The 25267-nt window shown below is 44.4% G+C and overlaps 1 long non-coding RNA gene across 1 annotated transcript in view; it reads left to right on the forward strand.

Annotated features, from left to right (window-relative positions):
• The window catches only part of LOC133251414 (uncharacterized), a 61308-nt gene that overhangs the window by 34525 nt on the left and 1516 nt on the right, over nucleotides 1-25267 (forward strand). Inside the window, exons 3-4 of the long non-coding RNA XR_009737611.1 lie at nucleotides 11340-11543; nucleotides 11741-11901. This is a non-coding gene — a long non-coding RNA (uncharacterized LOC133251414). The remainder of the gene's footprint in view (nucleotides 1-11339; nucleotides 11544-11740; nucleotides 11902-25267) is intronic.

Here is a 25267-nt window from a genome sequence, read left to right on the forward strand (position 1 = left end):
CTATCCCTCTCAGTCAGGTTGGAACTCAAGGCTTGCCCTTTCTCAAAGCACATCCCACAGCCCAGAGAATTACTTACCCTTGGACTGTTGCCTCTCACTAGCTCTTCCAGATCCATCTCCTCAACATCCTGCTCTTGGCTGAGCTTCCTTTATTGAGAAGCAAAGCTGAGCCAATCTAATAATAAGAACAAGGGATCAGGTGGCCCCTTTTAAATTGCTTTTTAAAATTGTGGGTAAGATATACATGACATAAAACTACCATCTTATTTTTAAGTGTACAGTTCCGTTTACATTGTTGTGCAACCATACCATCATCCGCCTCCGGAACTCTTTTCCTCTTCTCAAACTGAAACTCGGTACCCAGTAGACAACGCTGCCACATGTCCCCCTCCCAACCCCAGCCTCTGACAACTGCCATTCTATTTTCTGTCTCTATGAATTTAACTACTCCAGATACCATATATGGGTGGAATCATACAGTATTCATCCTTTTGTGACTGGCTTATTTCACCTAGCGTAGTGTCCTCAAGGTTCATCCATATTGTGGCATGTGTCAGAATGATGTTCCTTTTTCAAAAGGGCTGAACAGTATTCCATAGCATGAACATACTACCTTTTGTTGATCTGTTCATCCATCGATGGACACTTGGGTTGCTTCCACCTTTTGGCCATTGTGAATAACGCAGCAATGAATGTGGATGCTTTTTTCCTGACTGTTTTGCCCCATTTGTTTTTTAACAAGACCTTTTAGGAAAGTTATCCAAATGGTGCATTATTTCAGGAATCTGAGGCCAACCCTTGAGAGCTGTTTTAGACAGACTTGATGTTTCTTGCAAAAAAAAAAAAAAAAAACTGTCACATGCATATAAGGCTGCCTGGGGATATGTATTCTGGCTTCATGTGTTGTGTGCTTTCCTCACTGATAGGGTTAAGAAATTACGTCCAGTGAGGGGAACATGTTTCTGACTATAGATGCATAACTTCTCAGGCCACTTGACCATGGCACTCTTGACAGTGGCTGATTGGCAGACAGTGACGGGGGAGGTGATAGGCTAATACAGGTGCAAGAAGGCTTTGACATCAGCAAACATGTATCCTGACATGGGCTTCAAACACCTCCCTTGTTCTGACTCTTTAGGGTCCTTGCTGATTCACATCCACCCCCTCCCCAAGCTTTTAATTTTCCACCGTCAGCATTGCAACATGCTCATGTTTAACAAAACTACAAAGCAAATCATCCCTCACCTTGCCCCCACCCTGAGCCCTGTCACATTTCCTCTCCCACCCTCTCTCCCTGTCTTCTCCAAGAGACCTGCTTCACCCTCACTTCCATATCCCCACCTCCATCCGCTCCTAAACCCATCACACTCTGGTGCCCATACTCTGCTAGCTCTGGGTCCCGATACATGGCCTGCTGGGCCTCCCGGTTGAACTCCTGATAGACCTGAGTCCCAGCCCCCTGTTCAAGGCGAGAGCACTGCATCTTGAGTGGTCCTGGCATCTTGCTCCAGAGGCAGTCCTTAGAACACCAAGAATTTTGTATTTTATTATTTTTTAAAATTTAAAATCTTTTATACAGTTTTTAAAAGCTATACTCTGTTCACAGCTATTACAAAATCTTGACTGTTTGGACAGATCACATTTATGTCCAAATTCTTTCTTTTAAAAAATTGTTTTAAAATCTGTAATGCAATTTGTAAAGGTTATTTCCCATTCACAGGTATTGCAGAATACTGGCTATGTATCCCATGTTGTGCAGTACACCCTTGAGCCCATCTTACACCCTGTAGTTCTGTATCACCTACGACTCCACCCTTATATTGCCCTCTACTCCCCCCTGGTAACCACTAGTTTGTTCTCTATACCTGTGAGTCTGCTTCTTTTCGTTATATTCACTAGTTTGTTGTATACTGATATTATACAGTATTTGTCTTTCTCTGTCTGACTTATTTCACTTAGCATAATGCCCTCCAAGTCCATCCATGTTTTTGCAGATGACAAAATTTCATTTTTATAACTATATATAAAGTATATGTTTAATACTATGTAATAGTATTCCATTGTATAGATGAATCACATCTTCTTTATCCATTCATCTGTTTTTTCATTTTTATTAAATGAGTTTATTTATTTACTTGGCTGCACCGGATCTTACTTGCGGCATGTGGGATCTAGTTCCCTGACCAGGGATGGAACCCAAGTCCCCTGCATTGTAAGTTCAGAGTCTTAGCCACTGGACCACCTGAGAAATCCCCCATTCATCTGTTGGTGGATACTTACATTGCTTCCATATCTTGGCAAGTGAAATAATACTGCTATTTATTTCTCTTCCCCATCAAGAGAAGAGCTAAGACATATATAAAGTAGATAGCTAGTGGAAAGTTTCTGTGTAATACAGGAAGCTCAACCTGGTGTTCTGTGACAAACTAGAAGGGTGGGATGGGGGTGGGGGTGGGAGGAAGGTTAGAGAGGGAGTGGACATGAGTGTACTTACGGCCGATCCACGTTACACAGCAGAAACCAACACTACATTGTAAAGCAATTATCCTCCAATTTAAAAAAATTTTTAAATTGAAAAAAGAGAAGAGGTAAGGGATATAATCTAGACCCACACTCTTACAAACTCAGAAATGAAGTCAATACTTGCAAATCACCTTTCAGACAGTGGAGCATGGTGATGAGGAGATCACCTTTATCATCAAACTTTGATACAATTCCCACCTCTGTCAGTTGCTAGCTGGGACACCTTGGGCAAGCTTCTTATACTGTCTGTCTCTTCTCCTCATTTCTGGATGGCAATTGTAATTGCACCTACCTTGTAGAACTATTAGGAAAAATAAGAAAATGTGTGTTGAGTGCTGAGCACAGCATATGGCTTGTAGGAATATAATTTCAAAAGGATGAGCTCTTATTACAACTTTTTATTGGTGTAAGTTGATGTTAGTACTTATATCTGTCTTGATATTAATGCCTGTAAAATTTGAACGAATAAATCTCGTAAGACTAAGGGATTTACTGCAGAATTCTCTAGGGAGTGATTTTTTCCAAAGAGATCAGATCAGAAGCATTTACTGAAGACGGCATGAGAACTGCAGGGAGAAGCATTGTCTGGGGGCCACTGAAAGGCACAGTCACTGAGGGAGGGTGAGCATTCCTGGATGTGAGGGGATAAACCAAAAAGACAGGAGAGTGTGAAGAAATGTGTGCCTCACTGATTAGTGACACTTAAGATGGTCTCCATGATGCAGATACAAACACAGACTGTGGGAAAACAGCCAATGGAAAAGCTGTAGGAACTAAAACTACATGATAGCTAACAGGCTGGCCACCAGATGAGGAGTCTACTGTTTGATGAATTTCACAAAACTGCAACCCTCGTTTTAAAGTAAGTAGAGATATTCCAAGAAGAGATTGCAGGGTCCATGAATAGGTACACGGGTCTGATAAAATGACTGAAGTATAGGCCGAAACTAAAAGACATTGAGGTGAAATTGACACATATGTTCCACACGTGGAGGCTGGAGGGTGGCTGGGCTGAGGTGCAAGTCTAGTCCAGGGTGATTCTGCACAGCCCTAGAGCGCCTGACCTGTGGCTGGTGGGCACTGAGGTGCTATGAGTGTAAAACATGCACAACTCTCAAGGTGGAATAAAAAAATGTAAAATATATCAACAATGTAAAAAAAATATTAGTTGCATGTTAAAATGGTAACAGTTTAGACATAAATGTTGGGCAAAATAGAAGATTGTGTTCAGTCGCCAAGTCATGTCTGACTCTTCACAGCCCCATGGACTGCAGTAGGCCAGGTTTCCCTGTCCCTCACCGTCTCCTGGGGTTTGCCCACATTCATGTCTATTAAATCAGTGATGCCACACAACCATTTCATCCTCTGTTGCCCTCTTCTGCCTTCAATCTTTCCTTGCATCAGGGACTTTTCCAGTGAATCGGCTATTTGCATCAGGTGGCCAAAGTTTTTGAATGTTGAGTTTTAAGCCAGCTTTTTCACTCTCCTTTTTCACTTTCATCAAGAGGCTCTTCAGTTCCTCTTCGCTTTCTGCCATAAGAGTGGTGTCATCTGCACATCTGAGGTTATTGATATTTCTCCTGGAAATTTTGATTCTATCTTGTGCTTCATCCAGCTTGGCATTTCGCTTGATGTACTCTGCATATAAGTTAAATAAGCAGGATGACAGTATACAGCCTTGACATACTCCTTTCCCAATTTGGAACCAGTCCATTGTTCCATGTCCAGTTCTAACTGTTGCTTCTTGACCTGCATACAGATTTCTCAGGAGGCAGGTAAGATGGTCTGGTATTCCCATCTCTTTAAGAATTTTCCACAGTTTGTTGTGATCCACACAGTCAAAAGTTTTGGTGTAGTCAATAAAGCAGAAGTAGATGTTTAAAACTCAACATTCAAAAAACTAAGATCATGGCATCTGGTCCCATCACTTCATGGCAAATAGATGGGGAAACAATGGAAACCATGACAGACTTTATTTTCTTGGGCTCCAAAATCACTGCAGACGGTGACTGCAGCCATGAAATTAAAAGACTTGCTTGCTTGCTCCTTGGAAGAAAAGCCATGACCAACCTAGATAGCACATTAAAAAACAGAGACATTACTTTGCCGACAAAGGTCTGTCTAGTCAAAGCTATGGTTTTTCCAGTAGTCATGTATGGATGTCAGAGTTGGACCATAAAGAAAGCTGAGTGGCAAAGAATTGATGCTTTTGAACTATAGTATTGGAGAAGACTCTTCAGAGTCCCTTGAACTGCAAGGAAATCAAACTAGTCAATCCTAAAGGAAATAAGTCCTGAATATTCATTGGAAGGACTGATGCTGAAGCTGAAGCTCCAGTACTTTGGCCACCTGATGGAAAGAACTGACTCATTAGAAAAGACCGTGATGCTGGGAAAGATTGAGGGCAAGAGGAGGAGGGGACAACAGAGGATGAGATGGTTGAATGGCATCACTGACTCAATAGACATGAGTGTGAGCAAGCTCTGGGAGCTGGTGATGGACAGGGAGGCCTGGCGTGCTCCAGTCCATGGGGTTGCAAAGAGTCAGTGATGGGGTTGCAACCGAGTGACTGAACTGAACTGGCCAAAGTGTTGGAGCTTCAGCTTCAGCATCAGTCCTTCCAGTGAATTTTCAGGGTTAATTTCCTTTAAGATTGACTGGTTTGATCCCTTGCTGTCCAGGGACTCTCAAGAGTCTTCTCTAGCACTACAGTTCAAAAGCATCAGTTCTTTGGCACTCAGCCTTCTTTATCATCTGATTCTCACATAGAGGATATGAAAATTAGTTTGACTGTTTTTTCTGTTTTAATGTGACTTCAAGAAAATGTAAAATTATATATATGGCTTGTATTTGTGACTTGCTTTATATTGCTATGGGACTGTGCTGGTTGGCTCAGCCCCACACTCCCCTGTCCCAGCCAAATCTAACTGGTATTAACCATGACCTTGTACAAGTTATTTAATCCATGGAAGCTCCATTTTCCTCATTAGTAAGAAAGTGGTTGTAGGAGTTAAAGAGGGTAATTAAAAAGCATTAGTAGAGTGCCTTGCCTAGAGTAGGTAGTCAACGAATGTAAGCTGTTATTTTTTGTTGTTAGTTAAACCCATCGAACTGAAAATTTATTGTAGGTCAGTAGCATCTTGTATTAAAGGCAACACTATGGGACACTGTCACAGTCTACCAAGTGAGAGAGGAACATCTACCTACCTTTTAGAGCAGCGGTTCTCAGGCGCTAATGCCTGAGAGGGGTGCTACTGGCATCTAGGGGGTAGAGGACAGGGATGCTGCTAAACATCCTACAACATACGGAATAGCTCCCACCCCCCAAAACACACACACAGAAAACTATCAGGTCAGAATACCAGTAGGGCCCAAGGTGAGAAACCCTAAGTTAGAGGCTTTTGGTTGCTTGCAACTTACACTGATTGATGGTCAGATTCTGGTGTATGTATGATGTAAAGAGAAACTACAAATGCCATCCAGTTGCATGCCTCCCAGCCAGCAGCATCTTCGTCATCCAGGAAGTTATTAGAAATGCAGATTCTCAGGCTGTATCTCAGTTCCACTGAATCAGAATCCCTGGAGGTGGAGCCCAAAAATCTATGGTTTAACAAGTCCTCTAGCAGATGCTAATATACTATAAAGGCTGAGAAACCTGCTCCGCTGACGTTTTCCTGGTTACCATTTCCTGCACATCCCAGGCCTGAGCAGCAGGTGGCAGCAAAGCCTATAAAGATGTTGTAATTCCTGCAAGAAGTTTGTGCTTTTGCCAAATCAGTTAGTAACAGAGTTGGGCGCCAGAGTGTTTTCACACTAGATCACAGTTAATAATGCCAGCTTTCTCATTTCAGGGAGGCCAGAGGGGAAATGGTTCATAGTCCTCCTAAGGTCCCTTCTTGGTCACACAGTGCTTCCAGGGCTTTGAAATTGTCCAATTCTAACGTCTGTTACCGGAGAAGACAATGGCACCCCACTCCAGTACTCTTGCCTGGAAAATCCCATGGATGGAGGAGCCTGGTAGGCTGCAATCCATGGGGTCACTAAGAGTCGGGCACGACTGAGCAACTTCACTTTCAGTTTTCACTTTCACGCCTTGGAGAAGGAAATGGCAACCCACTCCAGTGTTCTTGCCTGGAGAATCCCAGGGATGGGGGAGCCTCGTGGGCTGCCCTCTACGGGATCGCACAGAGTCCGACATGACTGAAGCGACTTAGCAGTAGCAGCAGCAACATCTGTTACAAAGGCATCTTCTCCAACAGAGAATTTAGTGAGTAATCTGGTATGGACTATTCTCCTAAAATACTTCTCACCCTGTAAAATCCCAAAGCCAAGAGAATAAATCATTTCTGCTGTCCTCAGAAAGGACAAGAATTGTCCTCAGAATGCCAAGTATTCAACTCATCACCCATCTGAATGGACCCTTGGCCCTTCCTCATGGGCCAGATCTAGTGAATGATGAGCATCTCAAGTTTCCAGGGATCTTTTGTCTGGCAGAAATAAACCTAAGTTTGTTTAACAAACTTTATTAAGGATAACAGTGTCAGATTTTGTTTTTCTGGGCTCCAAAATCACTGCAGATGGTGATTGCAGCCATGAAATTAAAAGATGCTTACTCCTTGGAAGGAAAGTTATGACCAACCTAGATAGCATATTCAAAAGCAGAGACATTACTTTGCCAACAAAGGTTCGTCTAGTCAAGGCTATGGTTTTTCCGGTGGTCATGTATGGATGTGAGAGTTGGACTGTGAAGAAAGCTGAGTGCCAAAGAATTGATGCTTTTGAACTATGGTATGGGAGAAGACTCTTGAGAGTCCCTTGGACTGCAAGGAGATCCAACCAGTCCATTCTAAAGGAGATCAGTCCTGGGTGTTCTTTGGAAGGAATGATGCTAAAGCTGAAACTCCAGTACTTTGGCCACCTCGTGCTAAGAGCTGACTCATTGGAAAAGACTGATGCTGGGAGGGACTGGGGGCAGGAGGAGAAGGGGATGACAGAGGATGAGATGGCTGGATGGCATCACCGACTCGATGGACATGAGTTTGAGTGAACTCCGGGAGTTGGTGATGGACAGGGAGGCCTGGCGTGCTGTGATTCATGGGGTCGAAAAGAGTCAGACATGGCTGAGCGACTGAACTGAACTGAAAAGTGAGATTTCAGTTCAGGTAATTTTCCGTTTGTGCCACAAGGGGGCACCCTATAATGTCGTAGGCATTTAGGGTCTGGATGAAGGCCCTGAAAACGAAAGGTTGAGTGACCTGCTAGGCAGGGAAGAGTGGAGCAGGGAACAGTTACTTTTCTTCCATCAAGTAGCTGAATGATGTGGCTTCAGAGTTAGACTTCAGTCCTGGACTCTGGGCTTCCCTGGTGACTCAGACAGTAAAGAATCTGCCTGCAATGCTGGAGACCTGAGTTTGATCCCTGGGCTGGGAAAATGCCCTGGAAAAGGGAATAGCTACCCACTCCAGTACTCTTGCCTGGAGAATTCCATGAATAGAGGAGCCGAGCCGGCTACAGTTCATGGGGTCACAAAGAGTCAGATGAGACTTAGCGACTAACACCACACAACCTTGGACTCTAGAGCTAGGTTTCTCAAAAGTGTGATCATTGGTCCAACTACCTGGGAAGTAGTTGGAAAAGCAACTTCTTGGCCCCATCTCAGATAGCTGTATCCAATACCCTGGATGCAGGGCAGCCATTTCTTTTAATAAGCAGCTCCCACTCTCCCCCAAGGTGATTGCTCTGCAGGCTCTAGCTTGAGCACCACTGCTCTCCAGTCCAAAGCATCTCTCTGGTTATTGGCTGGGAGGCAAAACCACCTTGCTATATGATCTCATCACACTTCTGCCAGGAAGTGAGATCTAAGAGCCCACTTCTTGATGCCTAACATCTTCTTTAGGCCACTTACCTGAGAACACCTGAGGATACTGAGGTCTGTCACTCTGCATGAACCTGTGGAATCTCTGGCTCTGGGAGAAACAATGGAGTGCTAAGTTGGACGTCTGTCCTCATGGAGCTTCCACTCTTCCTGTAGAAGATAGAATTGCCATAGAAAACCAAAGACGGAGGGAGTCCCGAAGGGTGTGGTTCTGGCTACAGGGGGAAGCAGCATGGAAGTTCCCTATATGCCAAATTCCCTTCCTGACCTTGGACTTCCAGTCTTTTCCTGCTGCTGCAGCCCCTCCCTTTCTCCTTCCTGTGCAACTGACCCCCCTGGGTTAGCCCCGATTGTCTCTTCCTTTTCCCCTAATCTCCCATGGCTCTTGTCTTATTTCTCCCACCCCATTCTGGTTTTGTTTAAAATCACAGAAGTCCAGGGCTAGGTCCAGCAGGGATGGGGACCCCAGAGGGGCAGGGGGAAAGGAGAGAACAGAGTGGACAAAGGCAGGTTTCCTTGTGGGGTAAAGCCCAAGAACCTCTGACTGCACTGGAATCCTGGTTGCTCCTGCCCATCATGCCATGCAAGTCTGGAGGATTGAGAGCACCCCAGGCTGCAGAGAGTGGGAGAAGTGGCTGAACCTGAGCTTAGCTTTGGCAGGTGAGCAGAAGGGAGGGAAGGGCCATGCCAGCCCCATAGCAGGGAGGAGCTGAGGTGTGATGGGGAGTCATGTGAAGTAAGACTGGATGGGTCTCCAGACTGAGAAGATGACAAAGTTTGACTTCAATGATGGAGGTACTAGAGAGCTATACTAGATTTTTGAACAGAGGAGAACTGTGCATAATAATAAACTATATTGGTATTGAGAAGGCATCATATATGACAGGGGTTGCAAACTCAAATACCTATAATGTGAAGCAGGCCAAGTAAGAAGCAGTGGGCATGGGAGGTGCTGGGGAAGCTAGAGCGCTGATGTCTGCCTAAATGAGCAGTTAGTATACAAATCCAGACAATTACTGCCATGGAGACGTAGAAGCCCATAGGAGCCAACTCTTCTAGCTTCTCAAGAGAAGTCAGAACTCTGGATTTTTTCCTTAATATGAAGTTTCTTCATTATTAAATATGGCTAATTAAAAATGTTAAAATCTGGACCTCTGGTTGGCCAGTTCTCACATGCATTTTTTTGTCTGACCTGGGGGTTTGTATCATAGTCTCAAAATACTATACTGTTTCTTCCTCCCTCAGTCTTTCATTATCAAATCCATACATTATGAACAAAAAATAAATACAACATTCATCTGTAAGTGGGACTATCTCATTGATCCTCCCACAATCCTGTAAGATGAGTTAGTCCCACTTGTGGATGGGACTCAGCATCAGAGAGGTACAGTCACTGGCTCTGCATCACATAGTTACCAACTTGGGAGCCAGGATTTCAGGTGGTCAGATTCCTGAGTCATGCATTTATCCTATGTGTTATGGCCCTTCCTGTATAGTTCTGTTAGCATATTTGTGTCCTGTTTTTCTCTCTTCCAACCATGAGTGATATTCATGAGGTTATATTTACCATCTTGTATTAAAATGCCAGTTCTGCTTTTTCTATTGCTCATACCCTTGGTATATAAAGCATGTGAGTCAGTTCTGCTCAGTTTGACAGACATTTATTGGAAACCAATCATGTGCCGTGTAGAGAGGTGGACACCAGTCCAACTTCATGAAGTCATTTTAATAGGGGATTCTGAAAACTAGAAGTGCCACCTGTCATGGGATATCGTGTTGGGATAAAGGCATCTCCAGTATGCAGCGAGATCACACTGTGGAGTTGTGAATATGGGGAAGGGGTGGGTTGGGGGTGTCTTCCTGAGGTAAAGGCTGTAGGGCTGAGTGTCAGAGAACTCTGAACAACACCAGGGTTCAAGAGACCAAACAGTGGGAGAGCCGCAGAATGGAGGGAAGATCAGGAGAGTGGTGACAAGGCATCAGGGGAAGTGAGGAGAATCTACCTGGGAGGGCTAATAGATGGGAAGGAGGGCCAGTGTCAGAGTGTGTAAGGTGGATAGGCTGAGGGGACACCGCGTAAGAATAAAGGTTTGTAGTATGAATAGATCAGTGAATCCATGGAAAGGCATGAAGAGGACATTGCCTCAGCTCAGCCTGGCACACAGGAAGGGCTGACTGCCTGGGAGTCTGTTCTGTATCTCCTTTATTAAAAAAAATTTATTTACTTATATGTTTATTTGACCATGCCGGGTTTCAGTTGCAGCACTTGGAATCTTCGATCTTTGTTTTGGCATGTAGAATCTTTAGTTGCAACATGTGGGATTTAGTTCCCTGACCAGGCCCAGGCCCCCTGCAATGGGGGTTCAGAGTCTAAGCCACTGGACCACCTGGGAAGTCCCTGCTCTATGTCTTATTGTTTGTGGCATCTTAGACAGTCACCTCTTTGATCCTCAATTTCCTCATCTGTAAAATGGGATCTCTCACTCATATGGTTTGATGAGAATTGCATGAGATGGACGTGCCAAGCCTAGACCAGTGCCTGGCCCAGGGCAATCACTTAGACAGTGTGAGTTGTGATTATCATAGTTGGCGCTTGGTAAATGTTTGTTGAATGAATGAGAGAGAACAATGGCTTAAGCAGCCCCAGTGATACTCACTAGAGGTGGGAGATTAGGAGAGGAGCTAAGCTTAAGACTAGCCCCATGGTTCCATTGTCTTTGACTGGAAAATGGAAGTTACGTTCATTTGAACGAGACTTCAGCTTTATCATAAACTACAAATGAAGCCATCTGGTCTCCCTGAGAAGCATCCCACCTGGACAGGCAAGTGTGACCACAAGTTCTGCAGTTGAATTGGGTGCTGAGGCTGCTGATTTTCCCCAGTGCGCTTGTCTGCATGCAGGCGTATCTAGCATTCCTGAAGATTACATCATTCCCTCCAGGTGCGGCTAGCCCTGCTGACAGAGAATGTTCTCCCGGGCAGTTGCAACAACCTGGCACCTGGCATGGAAGAGCCCAACCAGTGCTCATATGCAGCTGTTCAGGATGTGTGCCAGCCTCGCTGACTCCGGATGATGGGCGGATACAGCTATCGCCACTGCCTCCCTTGCTCCTGAATACAGTGGAGCGGCCAGTCTCCCAGTCAGGTGGGTGACTCTAAGTGGCCGCTTTCACCCCGGGGATTTCCACGAGACCCAGGAAAAGAGAGAAAAGCTCTGTAAAATGGTTACACTCGTACTTTCCATTTCTGTAATCATTTTTGTTAAAGATCTCAACGACTGGGGCACGTCGGAATTTTTCTTCAGAGATTCTATGCTGACAAGTATTGTACCGTGGTTTTCAGGTGGTGCTGGGTGCCCCAACACCCGAGGAAGGGATCTCAAAGATGAAAGTCTGCTTTTTTCTGAACGAAGTACTTCCTGGGGCAGTGGAGCCCCAACTTAGAGTGAGCTGGATTCCTCTGTGGAGAAGAACAGACATAGCGCCATAAGTTCTGATTGGTAGGTGAGTAGCCAGACCCAGACACTGGGATCACTAACCAGGTCCTTAGGAGGTGTTTCTCACAGTGTGGTCCATAGGCTGCCTACATTGTCTCCTGGGTACTTGTTGAAGAATCTGTACAGGTTCCTTGTTCCCACCCCAGACTCACTAAATAGACTGGGTACGATGGCTTCCTGTGGTTAAAGGTGACTTTAACCACAGATCTCTCAGCAATTTGAACACATTTACATTGAAAACTGCTGCATAAAAGTTGCTAATGTACCAGGACACTCAGGAAGCCACTGCTTTACAACAGTTCAGTTTGAATTTCTGTCCAGTAGACCCCAATTTTTTTCCTGACTCAACTAGACTTCCCTCAGCAACTGAGGGGAAGTGTTGATCAACAGAGCACAAAGAAGCAGAGAAAGAAAAGTGATATAATCTGAGGCCACATTGAGTCTAAGGCCAAGAAATTACGATGGAAAAACACCACAGCTTCTGGCCTGGCCTGTGACAAAGCTTTGGGGCGGGGGGGGGAAGGGGAGTATGCGAGAACCATCAGAAAACTGTCCACATCACCCAGTTCTATTTTTTTTAAAGAAAGAAGTAGTCTTATATTTTACTTTATTTTTATTTTTTAATTTTATTGGAGTATAGTTGATTTACAGCGTTGTGTTAGCGTCAGGTGTATAGCAAAGTGACTCAGTTATATATATTTGTTCTTTTTTAGATTCTTTTCTCATATGGGTTACCACAGAACACGAAGTAGAGTTCCTTGTGCTATACAGTAGATCCTTGTTGGTTATCTGTCTTATATAGAGTGTGTACATTCATCCCAAGTTCCTGATTTATCCCTCACCCCCTCATTTCCCCTTTGATAACTATATGGTTGTTTTCAATATCTGTTAAATCTGTTTCTGTTTGTAAATAAGTTCATTTGTATCACTTTTAAAAATTAGAGTCCACACATGAGTGATATATTTGTCTTGTCTGACTTCACTTAATATGGTAAACTCTAGGTCCTCCCATGCTGCTACAAATGGCATTCTTTATTTTCAATGGCTGAGTAGTATTCCAGCGTGTGTATGTACCACAGCATCTTTATCCATTCCTATGTCAGTGGACATTTAGATTGCCTCCATGTCTTGGCTATTGTAAACAGTGCTGCTGTGAATGTTGGGGTGCATGTATCTTTGCGGATTATGGCTTTCTCTGGTTATATGCCCAGAAGTGGGATTGCTGGACCATATGGTAGCCCTATTTTTAGTTTTTTAAGGAACTTCCACACTATTCTCCATAGTGGTTTTACCAATTTACATTCCCACCAACAGTGTAGAAGGGTTCCCTTTTCTCCACACCGTCTCCAGCACTTAACATTTATGAACTTCTTTGATGATGGCCATTCTAACTGCTGTGAACACCACTCAGTTCTTTGATGAAAGGGCTCATGGTAGTTTGCAGCCTCCTCTGGGAGAAGAAGCTGCTGCTGCTTTCAGACCGGAGTGGCTTTTACCTCTGCCACAGGCTGGGGGCAGGACTGTGTGAACACAGCAATTGGGAACTTGGATACCAGAGCTCAGAGCACTGTCCCTGGTCTTAGCCTGCAAGATCCAACCCCCAGGGAACAGAGGGGCACAGGCCAAGTGTCTGTGCAGTGGTTGGGGAACCTTTACCCTGTGTTCCCTGTCCCTGTGGTCAGTGTGAGCCCTATGAGTGTGACAGCCAGTGAGGGGTGTTCTCTAGGAACCCAGTCGGCCAGACAGTGTTCACTCTGTCCCCATGTTCCCTGGCACCTAGACACTTAACTCAGAAATTGCCCTTGCGCCCTGTGGGGGTGGGCAGATTTAAGGGCTCTCCTTTCAACTTTAGCCTGACATCTCTTAAGCTGAGAAGATGCACTTTTCTATCCCAAAGTGCAGTTTTTCTGCACTCTTTGACCATCAGGCCTTCAAAAGAGTCTCTTTTCTTCTGCTGAAGCTGATGGTCCCTAGGAGAATTCACTGAACTTCAGAAGAATTCCCCCAGAAATTCCTGTGACCAGGGGACCCCATGTCCAGCGATTTGGACTGGGACCATTCCAGTGTCCTTTCCCACTCCCAAGGCAGCCAGAGATCAAACAGCCATCTCAGAAGGCCAGAAACTGGAGAAATATTTTAAATGTCTTCGCAAGTTCATTGCGTTGTACTCAATGCCATTTCTGAAACTAAGGCAGCTTGCCAATGCACACAGTATATCTCAGTAAAAGAAATAAAAGCAAAAGGAAAACAGGATGGGAAACAGACAAAACCAGGTTCTTGCATATATGCTTGAGTGCGACTTAGCAGCAGCAACCCTTAGTAAAGACAGCACACAGATGGGTTCTGAGCTTTCTAACAAGACAAGTGATCAGTCTTAAAGGTGACTCAAATATCCTTAATTCCTTCACCCTTTCTTTTGTTAAAAGATCCCCTGGAGGAGGGCATGGCAACCCACTCCAGTATTCTTGCCTGGAGAATCCCTATGGACCGAGGAGCCTGGTAGGCTACAGTCCATGGGGTTGCAAAGAGCTGGACACGACTGAGCGACTAAGCAAAGCGCACAGCACACCCTTTACTGAACTTCTCTATGCCGGGCACTGTCGCTGGCACTGAAGATAGAGTCATGTGAACAAAATTAAGCCCCAGTCTTCAAGGAGCTTACTTGCCAGTTGAGAGAACTAAACAATATCCAAGGAAACAATGAAACGTATGATAATATATCAGGTGCTGCTAAGTGCTAAGAGATTCGAAACTATGTAATGAGGTCCAGTTAGAACAGTTAGGAAGGTCCTCTTAAGGATGATGTTTGAGGGTAACCTAAAGAGTGAGGAAGAGAGTCACGCTGATGTGGGGGGAGAAGGTCTGGGGCAGAGAGGGCAGTGTATGCAAAGGCCATGGAAGGACAGCGGTGTGTCTGAGGAACTTCTGAGCTGTCAGTGGGGCTGGAGCACAGTGAGGGGGAGGAGCAAGACTTGCAGGACGCCCTGGGGAGTGCTGCGGCCCGGCAGCCCTGGGAGGTAATGTAGGCAGGAGGAGAATGGGACGTTCCAGGCCACATGAGGACTGAGACTCTTACTCTGAGTGAAATGGGCAGCAAACGAGAGTGTTGAGCAGAGAACTGATATAATTCTAAAAGATCTCTTGGGCTGCTGTATAAAAAATGGGTGGCAGAGGGATGTTTTGCTAGTTGGCTAGGACTGCCATAATAAAATACCACAGACTAGGTGGCTTAGAAAAGAAATGCAAAAAAGCCAAATGGCTGTCTGGGGAGGCCTTACAAATAGCTGTGAAAAGAAGAGAAGCAAAAAGCAAAGGAGAAAAGGAAAGATACAAGCATCTGAATGCAGAGTTCCAAAGAATAACAAGGAGAAATAAGAAAGCCTTCCTCAGCGATCAGTGCAAAGAAATAGAGGAAAATAACAGAATGGGAAAGACTAGAGATCTCTTCAAGAAAATTAGAGATACCAAGGGAACATTTCATGCAAAGATGGGCTCAATAAAGGACAGAAATGGTATGGACCTAACAGAAGCAGAAGATATTAAGAAGAGGTGGCAAGAATACACAGAAGAACTGCCGGGGACCAGCCCCGGCTGATCCAGGGTATTCGAAGGAGAGACGGCGTCGGCGAGGGTCAGGATATGATAGCTTCAATTAGATATTAATTAGAGATATAAAGAGTAATAGAATAAGGATAGCTCAGTAGGAAAATTCAGTGGAGAAAAGAGGCTGAGTAGCTTGGTTTACGCGGGGGACCAATAAAACTTCAAGACAAGAAGCTTGCACCACTTACGTAGGCCGCAGGCGTCCTTCCGTTCTCCCGAAGGAGAGGAGACACTGAGGCCTCCCCGGTCGGATCTTAGAAGCCCAGGCAAAATTAGTAAGCATGGTGGGTTCCGCGCTCCAGATGGAGACTCAGCCAGAGGGAGAGAGAGACATGGGGAGACCAGTATTTCGAGAAACTGATCCCAATTCTTTGTTTTCCAGAGTCTGTTTTTATACACTAAGATGTTATACAAAAGTCACGTGGGGACAGCAGTCCTGACTTTTATTAAAGTCAGGTGCTTCACACAAATGTATACAGAGGTCTTAGGGGTGTTACATCATCTTCTGGCCAGGGGGGCCTGCTGACAATTTACGACCCTCTCCTTGTGACAGCGGTCAGTCAATCAGGACACTTATTTCTCCAGGGCTGATTATTCTCAAAACAGACGCCACCCAAGTAAAGTTACATTCCTACAGGGTGAGGGTGTAGTGGGTTTTAGTTAAGGAAAGAATTTACTTAGCCTAAGGTCTAACGTGATTAATATCAAAGGTTAATACTTATTTCTTCTATATATTCATTAATGTGTGTAAGGGCAGGGGATGTGGAGACTTAGCAACAAACATTGGCTCAACAAATGAAAAACCCTTCACCAATACAATTTCTAATCAGCCCATTATACTTAAACTAATAGTTTTCTAACTTTTCTAAGGAACCTGTTTTTAGAAGGTTTAAAGCATCTCGTGCCTCTCATGGTTGGGAGGCTGTGAGCAATCACATGTGGCCGGAGGAGCCTGTCAGGCAGGCTAGAGAACCTTCAGAGGAGTTTGTAGGTTAAAACACTCTTATCACGCCCAGGAATTATTATTAACTGGAGCTCTAGGTTAACTCCTTCTCCGAAAGAGGTGGTGGGGGACAGCCCCCCGTAAAGTCAGAGGTGTAGGTAAGAGCACAAAGTAGTAAAGTAGGCAGGCTCTGGTTATGGGGGTAGACGCTCGAGGATTTCCAGGGGGACTCCTGAGGCTCGATCCCGCATTTGCGTATGTCGAGCCTCCTTCCTCATGACCTTTGCCATGGGCGGAGTACCTCACTCTGGCCCCCAACAAAGAACTATACAAAAAAGATCTTCACAACCAAGATAATCACGATGGTGTGATCACTGACCTAGAGCCAGACATTCTGGAATGTGAAGTCAAGTAGGCCTTAGAAAGCATCACTACAAACAAAGCTAGTAGAGGTGATGGAATTCCAGTTGAGCTATTTCAAATCCTGAAAGATGATGCTGTGAAAGTGCTGTAACAATATGCCAGCAAATGTGGAAAACTCAGCAGTGGCCACAGGACTGGAAAAGGTCAGCTTTCATTCCAATCCCAAAGAAGGGCAATGCTAAATAATGCTCAAACTACCGCACAATTGCACTCATCTCACACGCTAGTAAAGTAACACTCAAAATTCTCCAAGCCAGGCTTCAGCAATACATGAACCGTGAACTTCCAGATGTTCAAGCTGGTTTTAGAAAAGGCAGAGGAACCAGAGATCAAATTGCCAACATCCGCTGGATCATTGAAAAAGCAAGAGAGTTCCAGAAAAACATCTATTTCTGCTTTATTGACTATGCCAAAGCCTTTGACTATGTGGATCACAATAAACTGTGGAAAATTCTGAAAAAGATGGTAATAGCAGACCACCTGACCTGCCTCTTGAGAAACCTATATGCAGGTCAGGAAGCAACAGTTAGAACTGGACATGGAACAACAGACTGGTTCCAAATAGGAAAAGGAGTACATCAAGGCTGTATATTGTCACCCTGCTTATTTAACTTATATGCAGAGTACATCATGAGAAATGCTGGACTAGAAGAAACACAAGCTGGAATCAAGATTGCCGGGAGAAATATCAATAACCTCAGATATGCAGATGACACCACCCTTATGGCAGAAAGTGAAGAGGAACTCAAAAGCCTCTTGATGAAAGTGAAAGTGGAGAGTGAAAAAGTTGGCTTTAAGCTCAACATTCAGAAAAGTAAGATCATGGCATCTGGTCCCATCACTTTATGGGAAATAAATGGGGAAACAGAGGTAACAGTGTCAGACTTAATTTTTTGGGGCTCCCAAATCACTGCAGATGGTGATTACAGCCATGAAATTAAAAGACGCTTCCTCCTTGGAAGGAAAGTTATGACCAACCTAGATAGCATATTGAAAAGCAGAGACATTACTTTGCCAACAAAGGTCTGTCTGGTCAAGGCTATGGTTTTTCCTGTGGTCATGTATGGATGTGAGAGTTGGACTGTGAAGAAAGCTGAGCGCTGAAGAATCGATGGTTTTGAACTGTGATGTTGGAGAAGACTCTTGAGAGTCCCTTGGACTGCAAGGAGATCCAACCAGTCCATTCTAAAGGAGATCAGTCCTGAATGTTCTTTGGAAGGAATGATGCTAAAGCTGAAACTCCAGTACTTTGGCCACCTCATGCGAAGAGCTGACTCATTGAAAAAGACTCTGATCCTGGGAGGGATTGGTAGCAGGAGGAGAAGGGGACGACAGAGGATGAGATGGCTGGATGGCATCACCAACTCGATGGACATGAGTTTGAGTGAACTCCGGGAGTTGGTGATGGACAAGGAGGCCTGGCGTGCTGCGATTCATGGGGTCGCAAAGATTTGGACATGACTGAGCGACTGAACTGAGGTGGCTTAAGCCAGTGGTTCCCCAACTTTTTTGGCATCAGGGACCAGTCTCGTGGAAGACAATTGTTCTGTTGACCAGGATGGGGAAGGGGAGTGGGGAGGAAGGGGAATGGTTGGTCTCGGAATGATTCAAGCACATCACATTTATTGTGTGCTTTATTTCTATTACATCAGCCCTCACCTGATGGATCATCAGACATTAGATCCTGGAGGTCGGGGACCCCTAACTTAAGCAACAGAAATGTATTTCTCCAGTTCTGGAGGCTGGAAGTCCAAGATCAAGATGTTGGCAGGTGTAATTTTTTCAGAGACCTCCCTCCTTGGGGTGCAGACTGCCTTCTCCATGCATCCTCATGTGATTTTCCTCTGTTCTTGTGTATCCCTGGTGTCTCTCTGTGGGTCCCCGTTTCCTTCTCTTGTAAGGACATGGCTCAGATTGGATTAGGGCCCACCCTCATGTACTCATTTGAACTTAATCATCTCTTTCAGGGGCCTGTCTCCAAATACATCCCAATTCTGAGGTACTAGGGGGTTAGAGCTTTGACCCATGAATTTGGAGGGAACACAGTTCAGCTCATACTGGAACAAGGGTAGAATTGGGAAGACTACTTACGGGGCTAGCAAGAGATGATGGTACCTTGGACTAGAGTGATAGATGTGAAAGTGGAGTAGTCAGATTCTACAAGTATCTTAAAGGTAGAATAGGGTTCATTGATGTATTGAATGTGGAGGGTATAAAGAAGGACAAGAGACAAGAGTCACAGATGACTCCAAATTTTTTGGCCTGGGCAACTGGAAGCAAGAAGTTGGCATTTACTGAGTTGGAGAAGACTCTAGGAGGAACAAATCTGGGGAGATGCTGAGACTTCAGTTTGGGATATATTAAGTTTGAGGTTCCTGCTAAGTATCCAGGCAGAGATGTCAAGTACTGAGTAGGACACACCAGTCTGGAGTTTAGGGGAGAGGTGAAGGTTTCTCTGGTTTAGAAAAGACACCTGAGGTTCTATGGTTTCTTTCTTTTTTATATTAATAACAGCTTTATTGAGAGCTAATTCACATACTGTAAAATTCACCTTTCTAAAGTGTAGTTTGGAGGATTTTAATATATTCACATGATTGTGTAACCATCAGCACTATCTAATTTCAGGAAATTTCATCACCCCCAAAAGAAACCCCATACCCATTAGCGGTCACTCCTCTGTCCCCTTGAGCTCTTGGCAATCAGTGATCTACTTCCTCTCTCTACAGATTTGCCTGTTCTGGACATTTCATAAAAATGGAATCATATAATATGTGGCCTGTTGTGTCTGGCTTCTTTCACTGAACGTAATGGTTTCACAGTACATCCATCAGAGTCAGTACTTGATTATTATGGCTTAATAATATTCCTGTGTATGGATATGCCATAATTTGTTTATCCCTTTATCAATTAATGGATAATTGGGTTGTTTCCACTTTTTAGCTATTATGAATAATGCTATTATGAACATTCATGTACAAGTTTTTGTGTGAGCACATGTTTTCAATTCTCTTGAGTATTTACTTAGGAGTAGAATGCGGATGGGGGAGCCTGGTGGGCTGCTGTCTCTGGGGTCACACAGAGTCGGACACGACTGAAGCGACTTAGCAGCAGCAGCAGCAGAATACCAGGTCATAGGGTAACTCTATGTTTAATTAAAACTGTTTTCTGAAGCAGCTAAACCGTTTAACCATTTTACATTCCTACCAACAATGTATGAGGATTCCCATGTCTCCAGATAATAACCCTTGTTGTTGTCTGTCTTTTTGATTACAGCCATCCTAGTGGGCGTGAAGTGGTATCTCCTTGAGTTTTGATTTGCATTTCCCAGAAGATTAATGATGCTGAGCTTTTGTAATGTGCTTATTGACCACTTGTGTATCATCTTAAAAAAAATATCTATTCAAATTTCCTGCCAATTTTTAATTGGGTTATTTGTCCTCTTATTCTTGGGCTTTGAGAGTTCCTTGTTTAATCTGGATAGAACTCTATCTCTGAAATATGATTTATAAATATTATTCTCTATTCTGTGGGTTGTCTTTCCCTTTCTTGATGATGTTCTTTGAAGGATAAAGTTTTTACTTTTGATGAACTAGCATATACATTTGAGAGTCATCACCTTATAGTTGCTATTTTATTTTTTATTTTTTTTAATTTTATTTTATTTTTAAACTTTACAATATTGTATTAGTTTTGCCAAATATCGAAATGAATCTGCCACAGGTATACCTGTGTTCCCCATCCTGAACCCTCCTCCCTCCTCATACCCATACCCTCCCTCTGGGTCGTCCCAGTGCACCAGCCCCAAGCATCCAGTATCGTGCATTAAACCTGGACTGGCGACTTGTTTCATACATGATATTATACATGTGTCAATGCCAGTCTCCCAAATCTCCCCACCCTCTCCCTCTCCCACAGAGTCCATAAGACTGATCTATACTCAGCCATTAAAAAGAATACATTTGAATCAGTTCTAATGAGGTGGATGAAACTGGAGCCTATTATACAGAGTGAAGTAAGCCAGAAAGAAAAACACCAATACAGTATAGTTGCTATTTTAAGCCACAAGACTCCATGATATCCTCCAGGAAGTTAGTTTAATAAGGAATGGAAGTATCCAAGGACTTGCCCATCATTCACAGGTCCAAGATGTGAGAAGACACCAGCAGAGGAGACTAAGAAGGATGCCGCTTCTACTTTCTCTCTTCTCTCAGTTTTGGAGTGTTCATTACTTTCCAAGGTGACAAGAGAAAATTTAGAATCATTGTTCATTAATTGGGCAGTGCCTCAATTCTCGCCTTCAAGGCCATGCAAATCCCAGGGGCCTCTCCCATTCCAATGAGGAGTCTTTTTCATTCATGACACTTATCAGATGATCTGATGGACTGAGCTGATAAATCTCTATATATCCTTACCTCTTATTACTTTTGCTTTCACACAAAATGGGTGTCCACGTGCATCACTTGCAGCTACACCTATTGAGAAGATTTTCTATCTCCATCTCATCCATTAAAGGCCACCCTTGAATATGGCTATATTGCAGCCACCATCAGGCAATGGCACCCCATTCCAGTACTCTTGCCTGGAAAATCCCATGGATGCAGGATCCTGGTAGGCTGCAGTCCATAGGGTTGCTAGGAGTCGGACATGACTAAGTGACTTCACTTTCACTTTTCAATTTTATGTGTTGGAGAAGGAAATGACAATCTACTCCAGTATTCTTGCCTGGAGAATCCCAGGGAGAGGGGTGCCTGGTGGGCTGCCGTCTATGGGGTCGCACAGAGTCGGACACGACTGAAGTGACTTAGCAGCAGCAGTAGCAGCGTCCATTTTTGCCTTGTACCTGGCAGCCAGACCAACTCATCTGTAAAGCCAGCAAGGGATTCTTCCTCTGCTTACAGATGGTCTTAAGGACCCTAGCATGGCATTGGTGCAAGCTGGGGAAGGGATGTTTATGCAATTGCAGTAAGTGACCTGGGAGTCTGGACTGTCCATCCGTACAACCTGGTCCCAGACACACCATTTCCAACTCAACACTGCACTGCTGCTGGGCCCACCCAACTCTGTGACTCTGTGGGTCCGACAGACACCAGCTCATAATAGGCAGTTACAGACTGTCTCTACTGGTACCAAGCAACACAGCATAAGCTGTTTCTCCAAAGGTGTGTGCTTGTCTGCTGTAGATTGCTTGACCCCGCTTTAGAATCCTAAATTCTTGGTTCATCATGATTCTTCCACTGGGTCTGTCAGCAGTTTTCCTTTTACTGGGGATGTTCTGGTATACATCTGACCACTGGACACCTAAAAACTTCACAGTGGCTTTGGCGGGTCATTGAATCTTCACGGCATTCATGTCCTAACATGTATAGTGTACCTGTCTTACTAAGGTCTCCACTGTTCTGCTCATCCTGCTCTTGCTCCTCCTATCTGACAAGTCTGATGCCATCAGTGTAATGTTCCATGGAATGCCCAGGTGGTTCAGATCTCTGTGGATTGTATTATTACAGAAGGTGAGAGAGTTAGAAGAGCAGAGAAACAAAACTAAATAAATGTCCGTTTCACAATAACGTGAACTTTTTCTCATTTTGTTTGCTAACCAAAATAGAAAAGGCATTTACCAAATCAAGACCCACATACCATGTACTTTTGGCCTTATAAATCTTCTAGAGCAAAAATGCCCCATCCAGCACTGCAGCTGCAATCAGGGCCACTAATTGATTGAATTGTAATAGTCTTCAGTCACTCTCCAGATCCATTTGCTCTCTGCTGGATTCTAACTGACAACTTAAGTGATGATACAAGAGGAACCACCATCCCTGTCCTTTAAGCTTTTCATGGTGATGTTAATTTTTTCCATCCCTCCAGGATATAGTATTTTTTATTTACACTCTTGGCCAGGAAAGAGGGGGCACCTTCCGAGGTTTCCATTTGACCTTCTCCACTACAATAGCACCTATGCCAAAGGCCAAGGACCCAATGCAGGTATTATACCAACTGCTGAACTTATCAATCCCAACTTTACACTCAGGGATGGTGGAAATGATCACCCGGTGGTTTCACAAACCACCATGAGCCAGATGTTAGCCATGATTTAATTTATAACCTGATCCGTACAAGCCCCTGCTCTGAGGTGGACCATGATAATGATTCGTGTCTCTGGCTATCAGTGTCACCTCAAATCTGCCCAAGGGTCTCTTCAGTATCGGGACATTCCCATTTTCTTAGTGTTCAGTAACCTGAGTAATGCTCTAGTGCATACTTGCCATGGAGTGGCTAGGTCATTTCTGTTAAGGACCCATCTGCCTCTTCAATCAGCAGATTCTGGATCTGAAAGTGGACTTGATCCAGAAACTGAGTGAGGGGCCACGACTCTTTCTGGGAAGGAATCCCTGCTCCATCAGCAGTCTCCACAGCCCCCTGCAGGTCAGTCTCCCTTGGCTGCCCCTCCACACTTGACAGCTGTTACTGTGAAGGCCAGCAGAGCTGGCTTCTGATGATTGACATTTGGCTTATGTTACTTGAGAATGACGAGTCATCCCTATGGATACTAGCAAGCCTAGCTCTGTGACTAGCCCTCTGGCCTACAGAGGAAAGCTACCACTAAACTTCTTACTGGCACGTAAGTTAATAAGGTCCCGATGGTCTTAGTTAATAACGTGTCCCCTGGACTCTCTTATGGAACAGGGTCCTGTGATCCCCTGGCCACACGTAATGGATTTACTCCAGCATTCAGCTTCTTCATTCCTCCCTTGCCTGTCTTTGAGAGAAAATCAGGCATTTCCACTTTGTCCTTCATGGCTCATCACTGTCTAGGTTTCTGAGAGCTATTGGATTTCTTGTCTATTACTATAGAACAAATCCCCTAAAACTTGGTGGTTTCAAACAACAAACATACATTACTTCACAGCTCTTGTGGGTCAGGTTGGAAGTGGTTTAGCTTAGGGACTGTCATAAGATTGCAGTCAAGGCATCAGCCAGGTACACATCATCTGAAGCCATGGCTGGACTGGAGGGGTAGCTTCCGAGAAGGCTCGCTCACCTGGCTGGCAGCTGGTCCTGGCTGGGATGCCTCGGTTCTCTTCCGTGTGGCCTTGCATCCTCCAGGACTTCTCCTCTCCATGTGGCTTCTCTAGTCTGAATTTCTTTACATGGTGGCTTGACTGTGAGAGAAAAAGAAAGTGTACATTCAAAAAAAGAAAAAGAACCCCAGAAACAGAGAGAGAGAACCTGAAGGAGAGAGAGACAGAACCCAAAACTTAAGCAAGCCTAATCATGGAAGTGCCATCACATCACTTCTGCTGTGTTCTTCTTCGTAGAAGTAAGTCATAAATCCAGCCTATAGTCAGTGGGAATGGATTACACATGGGCGTGAGGACCATCTTGGACACTGCCTACATGGCTACCATAGCAGCAAATTGGCCCTGGAGCCTGGGATCCTGGACAGGGTATTAACTTCCATGTATCAGGAAAATCCCTCCAAGTCAAAGTATTTTGAGTAGTGTATTCCTACCCTTTGATCAAGAACCCTCAAAGCGAATCCCTGAGGTCTTCAGCTCCTGCTGATACATGTTTAGCTAATTCTTATAGCTCTCATTGAATGGCCCCTTTCCTCCCTTGTCAGGCCTAGCACATGCTGGAATTTAATCCTTACTAGTGGAAGGTGAGAGCAGTTCTCAAGAGGGCTTGTCAGGGGAGAAACCTGTGCAGGACCATCCTGCACGGGCAAGTGCTCTTACTAGAAAGAGGTGGGCTACCTCTATGGAGGCATCCCGGGGAAGCAGAGTGTTGTCATGGATATGAAGAAGCCTGGAGCATCTGTCCAGATGTCCCCATCCCCCATTTCAGGGACCAGATTTTCCAGCCAGGGTTTGACACAGCACAATAGCTGGTCTAGGCTGAGTTTTTTTTTTTTTTTTAATTTTATTTTATTTTTAAATTTTACAATACTGATTGGTTCTGCCATATATAGAAATGAATCTGCCACAGGCATACATGTGTTCCTCATCCTGAACCCTCCTCCCTCCTCATACCCATACCATCCCTCTGGGTTGCCCCAGTGCACCAGCCCCAAGCATCCAGTATCGTGCATCGAACCTGGACTGGCGACTCGTTTCATATATGATATTATACATATTTCAATGCCATTCTCCCAAATCATCTCACCCTCTCCCTCTCCCACAGAGTCCAAAAGACTGTTCTATACATCAGTGTCTCTTTTGCTGTCTCGTATACAGGGTTATTGTTACCATCTTTCTAAATTCCATATATATGTGTTAGTATACTGTATTGGTGTTTTTCTTTCTGGCTTACTTCACTCTGTATAATAGGCTCCAGTTTCATCCACCTCATTAGAACTTATTCAAATGTATTCTTTTTAATGGCTGAGTAATACTCCATTGTGTATATG

Source organism: Bos javanicus, chromosome 7, assembly GCF_032452875.1.
Source record: "Bos javanicus breed banteng chromosome 7, ARS-OSU_banteng_1.0, whole genome shotgun sequence".
Classification (NCBI taxonomy): domain Eukaryota; kingdom Metazoa; phylum Chordata; class Mammalia; order Artiodactyla; family Bovidae; genus Bos; species Bos javanicus.